The 14,615-nt window shown below is 39.1% G+C and overlaps 1 pseudogene; it reads left to right on the top strand.

Moving 5' to 3' along the window:
* The first annotated feature begins 2,760 nt into the window (after positions 1-2,760).
* On the top strand, positions 2,761-13,559 carry LOC133874504 (uncharacterized; annotated as a pseudogene).
* The last annotated feature ends 1,056 nt before the right edge of the window (positions 13,560-14,615 follow it).

The following is a 14,615-nucleotide window of genomic DNA, read 5'->3' as shown; positions in this document are numbered from 1 at the left end:
GATTGCTCTTGGTGTTGGAAGAAGTTGCTGAAACTTCGAAATATTGCTAAACAATTTTTGAGCTTCAAAGTAGGGAGTGGTTCTCAGATTTTCTTCTGGCATGATAAGTGGCATCCTACCGGTTATCTGCTGGATTGTTTTGGCTCCCGTGCAGTGCATGACTCAAGTATTCCCCTTGATGCTAAGGTGTCTAAGATCATTAAGGGTAGGGATTGGTACTGGCCATTTGCCCGGTCCAATACTATTGTGGAAATTCAAAGTAGGCTGCCTGTGATTCTTATTGGAGGTGAGGATTTGGCTGTTTGGCACTCTCCTAATGGTGCTTATTTTTGTGCAGCTACTTGGGATCAGTTGCGAGTAAAACTCCCGGTTGTTGCGTGGTAGAAGTTGGTTTGGCACCCTCTAGCCATCCCTCGGCATTCTTTCTTTCTATGTTTGGTTTTTAGAGAGGCTATAGTGACTAAATACCGGATGAGTAGTTGGGGATATACTGGCAATGTGCTTTGCTTGTTTTGTCATGTTTGTCATGAAAGTCAGGAGCATCTTTTTTTTCAATGCGGATTTAGTTTGAGGATATGAACGACTTTGATGTCTACTTGCCTCTTTACTGACATTCCGTTTGAATGGGAGAAGGTTATGACCTGGAGCATTGCTACACTCAAGGGGAAAGGTTTACAAGCTAGTCTTGGTAAACTTTGTTTAGGTGCATGCATTTATCATCTTTGGCAACAAAGAAATGCTTTGGTGCACAGCAGCAATCTGAGAACTGAGGAAACTATGGTTAAACAGATTACATGGGAAGTTCATACTCGAATCCTTACTAAGGGATCTTTTAAGAATCTAGATAAATGTATAGAACTTGTAATTAGTTGGAATTTACAGAAGTTGCTGATACAGGTTTGTTGCTTTCCTGTAGTAATGACTGTATAGGTCGTTCTAGATAGTATCATCTTCTTGAGGTTTTTGGGCTAGTGCTTACTAGCGTGTACAGTTGGTTGAACTTTTTAAAATTTTTGACTCATCCAAAAAAAAAAAAAAAAAAAAAAAGAAATCGAGGAAAAAAAAAAAACAAAACAAAAGAGGCCAAGTTGCCCATATTATTTTGGTAATTTGTTGGTCTATTTTTATTCAAACGTTGTGGTATTATTCAAAATTTAGGCCCATTTCAGCCCTTATTTGGCTCTCATTTGAGCACATAGTTGGCTCTTATTTTGGCACATAGTTGGTCTATTTTAAGGCTTTTGTGGTATTATTTAAAATACATGATCATTTCAACCTATAGTTGGCCCATCATTTTGACATTTGTGGTATTGTTTAAAATTCATGCTCATTTTAGCCCATAATTGACTTTGATTTTGACTCATATATAGTTGACCTATTGAAATTTAAGGCAAATCTCTAATCACCGTCGCCGATCGCCTTTAGTCATCGCTGTCGATCATCGTGATCGTTGTCATCTTTAGCAAAAAATAAAATATAAAAAACAAAGGAGGAGAAGAAGAATAATTATTTATTGTAAACTCAAGCTTCCAGATTGTTCCACCTTGAGTTTGAGAAGGGAACATTAGAGTATATTAAGGGATTTAATTTCTAAGATTTATAAGAATTATTGGTATCTCCTATAATTCAGATTTGAATACCTTCAAATCTGATTTATTTGATTGTATTGGATTTGATGGTGATTACTATACTTATATATCTAAGCTCTCCCAAATTCTCCTATAAATAGGAGCCTCATGTGTTGTAAATTCATCAAGAGAAATAAGAGCATAATATAACTTTTATAGCTTTATCTTGTGAACGTAGGTTATAGACCAAACCACGTAAAACTCTTATTTCTATTTTATTATTCTACACTTTATTTTTATTTCATTAGGGGAGGATTAGAGAACTAGATGAGAGAGAGGCGGAGGGGGACGAAGAGAGAAAAAAATAATAAAAAAATTATTTGTAGTGTGAATAGCTTCAGCGTATTTACTATTCACACTACAAGAAAAAAAGAAGTTAATTTACCTATTTTGCTGAAGATGAAAAAATACTTATAATAATCAAATTTAACTATTATTACTCATTTGTATGCTTAGAGCATTTATAGTAATAATAGCCAAAATATTTATTGAAAAAGCACAATTATCTATTTTAGCTTCTTTTTTTTTAATATATTTTCTTCAATAAATTTTTATTCTATTTTTTAGTTGCATTTAATTATTATTCTGTGCGAAAAAAAAGTGCGAAAGAAATAGAGAGAGAAAGAGAATGAGAAAGAAGCATAGGAGGAGAGAAATTAAAATTTATCGAAGAAAATAAAAGCAAGAGTCGTCTTCGGTCTTCCACTAGAATTTCACTTTCATCGGAAAAGAACCGGTGCTCGAATCAGAAAGCTCGTGCAACGCCCCACTTTCTAACTTTCCGTACACTCCCCACCACCCTTTTTTCCTCCGTACAATCCCTTTTTCTCTTTTATTCTCTCTCTGTTTCTCTCACAAGCTAACTAAAGATATATTCGTTGAGAAGTTTACCCTCTTCGTTAAGCTTTCTGCCTCCAAAGCTCACTCTCCGTACAGTCCTAAGACCTTTTCCTTCATCTCTCTCTGTCTATAGCTCTCACTCTCACTCTTTCTCTGTACATTGATCCCATGACCTTTATTTGACTTCGTTGAGAGTTACTAGTGTATACCCTCTTCCTTAAGGCTTAAGCTTTCTCAGCCTCTCTATATATATGCGTGTCTGTCTGTTTCATTCAATGCTCTGTCACTCTGCTTTCACTCTCTCGCTAAGCTAAGATCTGGTTTTTGCGTGTGCGCTGTGGTTTTCCTGTGTGCGGGTTTTTGTAACGTACGGATATGGAGACGGCGAGAGAACATATAGAGGAGATACGTAAAAAAAAGTTTTCTATTGGAGGGGAAGAGAACCCATTGACGGAAGATCTTCACCAGGCCGTGAGGAACCTCTCTGCTGAACTTTATGCCAAGGATCGATGCCCACTTCCTCATGGAACTCATTCAGGTTCTTCATTCATTCTCTCACCCATTATAATATGTTTCTGCGTGTGCGTCTGTGTTTGCATGCTTACTTCTCGATGCTGTAATTTGTGTGTTTGTGAACTGGCCGGAATAGTATATGATGGTTCTTTAATAGTGATACGGTGGACTTCTAGCTAGTGCCCTTTGTTTGGTTGCTGAGGAAAAGGATGACTCCATGGTTTTACGAAATCGTGTTGCTTTTGTTTCGTCATTTTCATATTTTGGTTATTTTTAGTTTCATTTCTAGATTTTGGGAATTGTTATATTAGCGTTCATTCGTTTACATCAGTCCAAAGATTCAGGCATCATCAATAAATTTTTGTTCTTTTATAATCTATCAAAATACTTCAATTACATTTTTCTTTAATAATTTTTTTCATATTTTATTTCCTTTTAATTTAATGTGTATCTATAAAAATAAAATCATAATTATATTTATTTTAAATTATAATTTCATAAATTAATTGAGCAACTCAAGAATAACTTGGATTTTGTTCAAAAAAAAAAAAAAAACGAATTAATGCTTCGTTTGTTTCGGCGTGACATGATTTTTGGAAAATGATTTCGACATTTTTCGATGTTTGGTGGAGGTGAAAATAATAGTCAACCGTAAATTGATTTTTGTTTGACAAAAAATACTTAGTAAATTTCGAAAAATGATTTACGTTTTTTAAAAGCGTAAACCATTTTCCTCAGACGGCAGGCGCAATCGATTCTCTTTTAAACGACGCAGTTGACTTTCACACTCAAACATTCGACCATCGCCGGATTCCGACAAGCCAGATTCAGGTAATGGTCGGAATTCGTCGATGCTGGAATCTAGAAATTTTTGTCGGAATTCGGCAATATCCGGCAACCATCGTCGGCTTCCGACTATACTGTGCCATATTCCGGCCAAACTAGCACTGATCCGACCAGAACGACTGGATCCTGGCGATCTCGACCAGTTGGCCAGGATTTGCCCAGAACTAGGGGTGAGTATGGGGTGGGCTGGGGGGGAGGGTTTCCCCATTTTTTTGGCCCCGCCCCGCACCCCTGCGGGTTCACACTCGAGGCCCACTGAAAATCACTGGTATCCATGTAGTGCGGGGCGGATTGTGCAGGTATCCCCGATTTAGGCCAAAACATGAGAAAAATCAAACCAAAGTCAGATTCAGTACCTAGAAAGCTAGCAAAGATTCCATACCCATATTCAACACCTAGATTTAAGCCATATTCATAAAAAAATGATAGTAACAGAAGCTAGAGAATGAGAGAAACACCAACTACCTATGGATGAGGATGCAATTGGGGAGCCACAATCGAAGGCCACAGGATCGGCGGAGCCAGCGAAGATGGGAACGATTGAGGGTCTAGGAGGGACTTGGACTGCCATAGTGCCATTGATAGAAGAGAGGAGAAAAAATGAAGATCGGAGCTAGGGTTAACTGTGTGGAAGTCTATAGAAGACTGAAAGTGTAAGAAAAGAAAGAAAAAATGAAAGGGGGGGGGGGGGGGGGGGGTGCGGCGCTAGGCTTATTTCCTTTAGGGTTTGTGTGTGTGTGTGTGTTTTTTTTAAAAAAATTTTAAATCTTGCGGTGTGGATTGGTGCGGGGCGAGTCTCTGATATTTTTCAAATGCCCCACCCGCACCCCGCACAATACTGTGTTGGGAAATGAAAACGCGCCCCATCACCGCATGAAGAATGCGGTTTGTATCAAAAAGAGGGGTAGGGCGGGGCGGTCGCAATGGGTTGGGGCGGGTTGATTGGGTCCTGCTCAACCATACGCAGAACTGGCAAGGATCTAGCCATTCTAGCTAGATCCGGCCATTTCATTGGGATTCCGGCACAAATGTCTGGATTTCGGCAAGGAGGCGGGAATCCGGCGCAAATGACCAGATTCTGGCCACTTTAAAAATAAATCAAATATAAAAAATATTTGTGATTTTTCGTATGCGCTAAACGCCGAAAAATGTTTTCGACGGAAAATATTTTCTTGAAAAATAATTTTTCAAAAAATATTTTACAACAGAAATCATTTTACACCAAAACAAAAAGAGCATAAGTTATATCATAATACTTAGTTTAGTAAAAAGCTTGAGATTGGTCCATTCTTAAATATATCAAACTTGGCCGTTCAATACTCAAAGTTTGTCTCAATTATAACCTTACGTGCAATCCTTGATCCGTTGACATGAAACTTTAATAAAATTAGTGGGTTGATATGGAGTTTAATCTCTTATGCTCCGTTTGTTTCGGCGTAAAATGATTTCTGGAAAATGATTTCTGCATTTTCCAGTGTTTGGTTGGGGCGAAAATAACAGTAAACGAAAATCATTTTCGGTTTGACCATAAAAGCTTATTTAATTTTTGGAAAACGATTTACCGTTTTAAAAACCGTAAATCGTTTTCCGAAATTAAGCTCTTCGTCCTTACACGCATGTTTGATATCCGATTCGTTAAAATTTAGCAATTGTCGGTCATCGGGATCCAGTCGGTGCCGGAGTCCGACAACATCCAGTCGCCGGAAACCTACCGGCGCCGGAATCCGGCCACCGGAATTATGCTGGTGCAGGAATCAGGCGGCCGGAATTCTGCCGTTACTGGAATCCGGCACCGGCAGACCAAATTCCGGCCGGGATATCACCGGATTCCGGCCAAGTAGGTCGGATCTGGCCAAAACGGCCAGGATCCGGCCATTAATCCGATCGGATCAAGAAGATTCCGGCCTGAATCTGGCCATTTTGGCCGGATCCGGTCAACCTTTCTCGCCGGAATCCAGCAACGGCGACCGGACGTTGCCGGATTCTGGCGACAATTACCAAACTCTTATTTTTGCATTTCGTAATTTTTTCGTGCGAACCAAACACCGAAAAATATTTTCGAGAAAATCATTTTTTCTAAAAATGATTTCGTCGAAATCATTTTACGACGGAAATCATTTTACGTCAAAACAAACGGAGCATTATATTTAATTTATTAGTCAAATTAAGATTAATTTATATAGTCTTTAATTAATATATTTAACCATAATCAATATTAAATTTTTGACGCGATGTATAAATTAATTCGACAAAACAGTACAAAATTAATGCGTCAGAATTGAAAGGTCCTTTGGCAGGGAAGCTTATGAAGTTCTTGGCTGTGCATTGGAAAGTTAGAGAGAAGGCAAAGGTCCAAAGGGGTGAGCCATGAATTCATTTATAAGCCGAGCATTTTGGCAAAATCTGCCTCTTCCCTTTCCAGTTTCCACAACAAAGCCGCATCGGTTTCTACAGAAACCCTCCCGCTTTCTGCAACCTTACCCCGCTAACACCCTAAATATTAATCTTTTTTTTTTTTTGGTGTTATTTTACATCGCAAATGTGGTTGAAGATTGCAATGGCTGCTTCCTGTAAGATCACGATGATTCAATTTTAGTCAATAATAATATATTTTTTTTTAGCTGAGCATTTCAAGCCATGATTTTTGTTAAATTAGAATTTAGAAAAGGTGGATTTTTTTTTTCCCCAGAATGCGGAAGACAATACTTACTTGGAGGGTGTGGATCCGTCGCTTGAGTTCATCATAACTTCTCAGGACATTACGGCCACGGGAGCTCCAGCGACATTGCTGATTTTCAACAATGAAAAAGGTTTCTCTTCCAAAAATATAGACTCCATTTGCAGTGTTGGTCGCTCCACCAAGAAAGGCAACAGGAAACGCGGTTATATTGGAGAGAAAGGTACGGTAACGGGATCATAATACTTGATTATTTTTTGGTTGATTTGGACAGAAGACTTAGCAGGAAAATAAATATTTGAGTGATTAGTTTATGCGCAACATATAATTCTAACAATTTTAAATTTGAAACACTGCATAAAAGTGTTATACTGTCAAAATATATGCAGGGGACAATTGTTATTATTATTATTATTATTTTAGTTTTTTTAATGAATTAGAATGTTCTTGTTGCTCTAGCTGACTTATTTCTGGTTAACATATCCAGGTATTGGATTCAAGAGTGTCTTTCTGGTTACTGCTCAGCCATACATATTCAGCAATGGATATCAGATTCGGTTCAACGAAGAGCCTTGCCCACATTGCAAGCTTGGGTACATTGTGCCTGAATGGGTGGAGGAGAACCCGACTCTTTCCGACATAAAGCACATATATGGTTCTGGAAATACTTTTCCAACGACAACAATAGTCCTACCTCTGAAGCCGGATAAGGTCAAACCCGTGAAGGACGAGCTCTCTAGCATTCATCCTGAAGTTCTGTTGTTCCTTGCAAAGATAAAGCGGTTTTCGCTCAGGGAACATAATAAGGATGGTAGACTCAATACCGTCAGTGCAATAGCTATTACGAGTGAGACAGACTTTGTGACGAAGAAGAGCATTGATGCTGAATCCTACACACTCCATCTCTCAACCGATGAAAAGAAGGACGAGGATTCCATCAAAGAATGCAGTTACTACATGTGGAAGCAAAAGTTTCCTGTCAAGCAAGAAAACAAAGTGGAAAGGAGAATGGAAGTAGACGAGTTGGTGATTACGTTGGCTTTTCCGTTTGAAGAGCGTCTACTGAGAGGGATTGGCTCACCTGGGGTCTATGCATTTCTTCCCACAGAGATGGTCACTAACTTTCCCTTCATAATCCAGGCAGATTTTCTTCTTGCATCATCAAGGGAAACTATCCTCTTGGACAACAAGTGGAACAAAGGTATACTTGATTGTGTGCCCTCTGCTTTTATAAATGCTTTGGTCTCGCTAATCAAAGCATCAGAAAATGCTCCAGTATCTAGTTTGGCCCCCATGTTCAAGTTCATTCCAGTCAACAGCTCTTCTTACAAAGAGCTGAATATCGTGAGGGAATCAATCAAAGCAAAGCTTGTCGAAGAAAATATTGTTCCCAGCGAGTCGTACACAAAGCAGAAATTTTTTCATAAACCTTGCGAAGTTGGTAGGCTTGTGCCTGCTTTCTGGAACATATTAGAGAAGGCAAAGAATCAAGGGGTGAGCTTGCTTGATCTCTCATCTCATGGAAATTATATTTTGAGTTCTGCATTTGATAGAAAGGAGTATGATCACATATTGAGTTTCTTAGGAGTGGAGCCAGTCAACGACAACTGGTATGTCAAGTGTATCGGGAGTTCAAATCTCGTTTCAGGAGTGTCAGACGAACTGTATACGGAGATTTTACTATTTGTTGCTGATAATTGGAAGTCCAAATTCGGCAACACCAACATCAGGAACATACCACTAATAAAATATGTGGGTCTTGATGGGTATGTGTCTTTGTGCAGCATAAATGAATGCACACCTGGGAAGTGGCAGAAGGTGGTGTCTTTATCGCAACAGAATCATCTGGCGTCATGGCTGATTGATTGGAACAGGGAATTCAGATGTGTGGGTAGTCGTTTTTTTATGCCAAAAAGCACGCAAGAAGCTATCTTTTCCTCTTTGGCGGTGTGGGAGTGGCTTCAAGCTCATGTGAAGATTAGCGTTGTGAAAGTGTATGACTATGCAGTTCACGTAAATTATTATCTCAAAGAAGACCGAAAGCTTGCTATTGCTTTTGTTCACTTCTTATATCACTCTTTCTCGAAGAATCATCTTTCAAAATGGGAGGTGGATAATTTGTGTCAATCTATGCCGCTCGTAGATAACTATGGGAATCTAACCACCCGAAGGAAAGGGGTTCTTGTCCCTGCTAATGGAAGCAAATGGGTGGGATTGGTTGGTTCGAATCCATGGAGAGGTGAAGGCTATGTTGAGTTAGGACAAGACTACTTGCATCCAGGTCGTTTTGCAGGTGAATTTACTTCTGGAGAACAGCTCTTAGAGTTCCTTAAAACCCATGTTGCAGCTTCTGACATCCCCTATATATCTCCTCCCAATTCTGCAATTCCTGCTGTTTCTGCTCCACTTACCAATGAAAATGCATTCTTGTTGTTGGATTGGATTCGAAACCTGAAACAGAGTCGGACTTGCATTCCAGAGAAGTTCTTGAAATGCATAAAGGAAGGTAGTTGGCTGAAAATTACTGCCAATGGTTATTCTAGTTACAGGCCACCATCTGAGTCATTTGTGTTTTCCTCTTCATTGGGAAACATTTTGCAGAATGGATCAGTGCTCGTTGATATTCCATTGATTGATCAAAGTTTTTATGGAGATAGAATTAATGAGTATAATGAAGAGCTGAAGACAATTGGAGTCATGTTTCAGTACGGGGAAGCATGTAAATTTATTGGGAAGCATCTTATGTCTCTTACAACTTCCTCCACTTTAACTAGAGGCCTTGTGCTTTCTGTCCTTAATTTCATCAGATTCTTGAGGGAAAATTCTCTTCCTTTGGACGAATTCGTCAACAGTATCAAAGAAATAAAATGGCTAAGGACATCCTGTGGTGACAAATCTCCAGTTGGATCTGTTTTGTTTGATGTCGAATGGAGAATTGCATCTCAAATCAGTGACATCCCCTTCATTGATTTACATTACTACGGGGACGAAATCCTTGCTTTTAAAGAGGAGCTAAAGTCGCTTGGTGTGTTAATTGGATTCTGTAATAGTTACAACCTCGTTGTCGACAACTTGCGGTCATCTTCACGCTTGACTTCTCTGACAGCTGAAGCTGTTCATTTGATCCTGGAATGTATACGTCATTCCAGATCATCCAACAAACTCATGGTGGCATTGACAGGTGTGAAATGCTTCAAGACAAACATCGGTTACAATTCTCCAGGAGAATGTTTCTTGTTTGACCCTCAATGGGGTTGCATCCTACAGGTTTTCAGAGGTTTCCCATTGATTGATGAAGGTTTTTATGGAAGCAGCATCTCGTCTTACAGAAATGAGTTGAGGAAAACAGGGGTGAAGATGGATTTTGAGGATGCGGTCGAAGTATTTGTTCACTGTTTCAGGCAGCACGCGTCTTCCATGACAAAAGAAACTCTTGTGGCTTTTCTGTCATGTTATAGACAGCTAAAGGACACTCCATTTAAGTTTCCTTCATATCTTATGAAATGCATCGGTGAGGAAAAGTGGTTGCGAACTCGGCTTGGTGTTTATAGATCTCCAAGTAATTGCATTCTGTTTGGGCCAGATTGGCAATCAATTTCTCCAATTACTCTCCTCCCTTTCATAGATGACAGTGACAACTATTATGGGAAGGGGATTCATGAATACATGGAAGAGCTGAAGACGATGGGGGTTGTTGTTGATATCAAAGATGGTGTGAAGATGGTAGCTGCTGGTCTTTATTTTCCCCAGGATCACTCTTGCATAACTCCTGGAAATGTGCTTAAGCTGCTAGAATGCATCCGCATTTTACTCCAAGATAGGAATTATTCATTTCCGGACAATTTCTGGGAAGAAGTTTCTCAAAAATGGTTGAAGACCCATGTTGGTTATAGGCCTCCAGCCCAGTGCTTATTGTTCAATTCCCGTTGGGGCTCTTATCTGAAGCATACAGATGGATCTTTTATTGATGAAGGTTTTTATGGTTCTAGTATTACATCCTACAAAGAAGAGCTCCGAGCAATTGGGGTTACTGTTGATGTGGAAAAAGGATGCCCGTTGATTTCCTGCCACCTTGATTTCCATCTTGATCAATTTTCCACTATAGTTCGCATATACAACTACTTGAGCGAGTTTAATTGGAAGCCAGACAGTGAAGCTACCAAAAGGATTTGGATTCCTAATGAAAGACAGATTGGAAAGTGGGTCAGCCCCATAGAATGCGTTTTGCATGACGAGGATGGTCTCTTCAATTTGCAGCTTCAGGTTTTAGAGAAACACTATGAGCAAAAGTTACTTAGCTTTTTCTCCAATGCTTTCCATGTTAGACACAATCCTTCAGTTGATGATTACTGCAAGCTTTGGAAGGTTTGGGAAAGTTCAGGACAACCATTGTCTCATGCTGACTGTTGTAAGTTCTGGGTGTATGTTTCGAAGAACTGGAGTGAAAAAACTGAGGAAACTCTGACCGGTAGCTTGGTGAAATTACCTGTTGGTTCGGGCTCAGACAGAATTTTGCTGTCCAACAAGTTTGATGTTTTCATTGCTGACGATCTTCAACTGAAGGATCTTTTCGAACAGTTTTGTCCTCAACCTATATTTGTATGGTACCCTCGGGAAAGCTTGCCTTCTTTACCTAGGAGAAAGTTGCTTGAAACTTACAGGAAAATTGGGGTTCGCACAATATCTGAATCAGTGCAAAAGGAAGAATCAGTGGATGTTGCTCATCTTAACCAAGTGAACCCAAAGGAGACTGTGCTTAAAAAAGGGCTGGTGAGACTCATCCTTGGTTTTCTAGCAGATCCCACAGGGGAAATCGAAATGGAAACGAGGCATGAGGCTATCAAAAGGCTTCTGAATATTACTTTCCTTGAGACAGTTGAACCCATTACTGTAAACTACAGTTTATTTCTTTCTTCTGGGGAAATTGTGAAAGCAAAATCAAGGCGAGTGATGCTTTGGTACAGAGAGACTTCAAAGTTTGTAGCACAGAAGCTGGACAGGTCTGGTGGATACAAGAACATCATCGAATATGCTACATATTTTTCTGAAGCAATATCTGAGGTTTTTTTATGGGAGAACAGCAATTATATTGGTGCACTCGCTGAGCTGATCAAGTTGGGCTTCATGATGGAATTTAATGAAGAAGCTGTTGGGTTTTTAATGAAGTCCAAGAATTTGCAGATTTTCATGGAGGATTTCAACACCCTCTGCCTCCCCGTAAGCACCACACCACGCTTTCTGTTTAATTTTCGTGTTTATTTTCGTATCAAATTTTATTTATATTTTTCTTAATGTTTGTAGACCAGGTCTAACATTTTTTTTTAAAAAAAAAATAAAATTTATGAGATAGAAAAAAAAAAAAAAACTACTTTCAAATTGTTACTTAAATTATGCCGTTACTTGATTTTATTTTATTTGATTTTTTTAAGTTTGAATTCTAGTTGTAAAACTTGAATTGTTTAAGATTTTTTAAAAAATTGTTTGATATATTTCCTTAACTGTTTCCAAAAGCTAAGGGCATGTTTGGGTTATTGGGTAACACTTTTTTTTATTTTTTATTATTACTATTTTTTTTTTCAAAAACATATTTCGGTTGTTTTTTTGAATTTAAATTCTACTCAATTTTGATCTAATTTTTTCTAATTTTGCTTCAGGTTCTCTAAACCATCCAATTATAAGGAAAAATTGTACCGTTGGTCCCTGTGGTATGCCATAATTATTTTTCACCCCCTTATGGTTTAAAAAGTTCATGAGAGATCCCTGTAGTATGTAATAATTACAAATCGATCCCTGGCGTCAAATTCTGTTAAAATTTTTAACAGATTCTGTCAAATGCCACGTCAGCGTCACGTGTCGTCATCTTATTGGTGATACGTGGCGCTGACATGTCTAATCTTAATAAATAAATAAAAATTTATTAAAAAATAAATAAAAAATACTTATTTTTTAAAAAAAAATTAAAATTAAAAAAAAAACAAAAAAAAAAAACAAAAATGGGAGAGGGGGTGGTCTGGCCTTTTTTTTTTTGAATTTTTTTTTTTAAAAAATAAGTATTTTTATTTATTTTTTAATAAATTTTTATTTTTTTATTAAGATGGACACTTGTCGCCAATAAGATGGCGACACGTGTCGCTAACGTGTAGGGCTAACAGATTTCGTCAAAATTGTGGACGGAAAATCGACCCAAGGAGTAAAACGTAATTATTGGATTCCACAAGGATCTCTCATGAACTTTTTAAACCATAGGGAGTGAAAAATAATTATGACATACCACAGGGATTAATGGTGCAATTTTTTCCAATTATAATTTCAGAAAACAAATTCTCTCAATATATGCTATTTTAAATATAATAAAAAAAAATGGCGCACCAAAATGAGCTCTAATAAATTAATGAGAAATGCGTTTCTTTTTGAGAAGATTCTTTGATCTCTCACTGTTCTGAGTCTGGTGTGCAGAGTGATGATGCAGCGGAAGTTGAGTGGCTTTCACAGTTTGTAGAGGACTCGCCCTTGAGTCTCCCGCGACTAGAGGATCCAGTCTGTCTGTCTAAGAGCAAGAACACTGGCGCAGGAGATGAAGAGGTGTAGAGGTTTAACACAATGAGTCCTATGATCTGTTATGTGCCCCTATGCCCTAATGCTCTCAGAAGGAAAATGTGAAGGGTGGTCTGATTCGGACGGGTTGCTTGATACCAGGGCTCAAGGGACTCAGATGAATGCCACGTCTTCCACTGCGTAGGAGCAGCTTATGGGAATGCATACCAGCTGGACAAGGGCCTTATCGTAATTAGGGTTGTTTATGGGGTTGTTTGTGTCTTTTGCATTTACCTAAACTAGTCTCGGAATATCCTGGAATGTGGTATTGGGTTGTTGCAGCCCACTAGTGTAGTGGGTTAGTTTGTGCGTCAGTTAATAGAGGTTGGGTCAATTGTGTGTTAGTGGGCAATAATGCATAGCGGAGAGCAACCCGCTTTTAGTAGCAGTTATGTTATTTCATCAGCTTGTATTTAACAGACTTGGGCATTAATGAAAGGTTTACGAATTAGTCCCTCGAAGTGCTAACTATATTTACTAAACTATCTAGACTCATAACAAGTGGTATCAAAGCCAGGTTTCTGCGACCATGGCTGAGGGTACTCGTGTGTCACAGCTAGGTGAGGCTCTTGCCAAGCTACGAGAAGAATGTAAGGCAAAAAATCAAAAGTTTTCTCAACTTTTTGACACAGTCAACAAGCAACAGGAAGTGAACGCCAAAAACCAAGCAGACAACAAGGCATTTTAGAACATAACCCAGGAGAAAGCCATTGTGGCAGGGGAAATTAGTGGGGCAAAAAATTCCCTCGTACAGCCGGTAGTGGACGTTGAAGAAACGATTCCAGCACCTAATAATTTCCTCATACCTTCGGGCCTAGACGGTGGGGTAATTAATCCTAGAGCCGTCAACTTGGATTTTCCCAAGTTTGATGGGATAGATCCGAATAATTGGGTTCTTAAAGCACAACAGTTTTTCACCTATGGCCAGATTGCCGATAACCAGATAATTCTCATTGCCTGTTTCCATATGGAAGGGAAAGCATTGCAGTAGTATAATTGGTTGATGGAGTCCGGCTCAATCAGGAGCTGGGAAGAGTTTCTGGTGGCACTGAAGATTAGATTTGCTCCCTCGGCTTATGATAATCCAGCGGGGGCATTCACCAAGTTGTAGCAGGTCTCCACTGTGGATGAATATGAATCCCAGTTTAAAGTACTCTCCAACCGGAGTCTAGGACTGCAAGAAGAGTTTCGGGTGAGTTCCTTCATTAGTGGACTCAAGGAGGAAGTGAGAATTATGGTAACCATGTTTAAACCTACTACCCTTCCAGATGCTTTCGGGCTAGCAAGAGATTGCAGGAGCATGAGGTTTACAGGAGAAACCGAAACCCTAGAACCCAGAGTTGGCCCTCCAGTTCTTCATACCCGAGACTACCACCCCCAGCAAACATCACTAAAACTACCAACCCCCATCCAACCAAAAGCAATTCTTACTTTAGTAATCCCAACCAAAAACCAACCCTTCCAGTTCGAAGAATATTGTCTAGTTAAATGTAAGAGAGGAGGGAAAAAGGGTTGTG

The sequence above is a fragment of the Alnus glutinosa genome, chromosome 8 (genome assembly GCF_958979055.1).
Source record: "Alnus glutinosa chromosome 8, dhAlnGlut1.1, whole genome shotgun sequence".
In the NCBI taxonomy this organism is placed as follows: domain Eukaryota; kingdom Viridiplantae; phylum Streptophyta; class Magnoliopsida; order Fagales; family Betulaceae; genus Alnus; species Alnus glutinosa.
This window is presented reverse-complemented; position numbering and strand designations above follow the sequence as displayed.